A 481-nucleotide genomic window follows, 5' to 3' on the forward strand; every position below is an offset into this window, starting at 1 on the left:
ATTACGGGGAAGATGTTGCATTCCAGCATTTTCTTTCTTAAAGTAAGAGCCTCTAGATAGTTGCCTGGATTTGAATAGTTTGTACATTTGGCCGAATCTTGTTTTTGAAGTTGCTGTTCTTACGTTTATTTCTTGTTCACTTCTTCTATATTCTGTGAAGGTTGTCCCAAGATACTTGAATTGGTGCACTTGTTCGATTCTCTCCCCATCTGTGGTTATGTCTGTTTTTTTTTGTTTTTGTGTTTTTTTGGGGGGGGGGGGGGTTGTTTGTTTGTTGTTTTTTTAAAGAAGATTTTGATAAGCCCATTGTTTTTGTATTCTTGGCGTTCATATGTCGAGGCCTGCCTTGCTGCTGTCCACAGTCTTGAGTTAATTAATGCTAATAAAAATCTAAGTGTTGTCACCGGCAGGGTTCATAGAAATAATATGTACATAATATTTCCTAATCCTATCCATTTTACCCCCCCCCCCCCCCCCCCCC

Source organism: Aplysia californica, unplaced genomic scaffold (assembly GCF_000002075.1).
Source record: "Aplysia californica isolate F4 #8 unplaced genomic scaffold, AplCal3.0 scaffold00611, whole genome shotgun sequence".
Lineage (NCBI taxonomy): Eukaryota > Metazoa > Mollusca > Gastropoda > Aplysiida > Aplysiidae > Aplysia > Aplysia californica.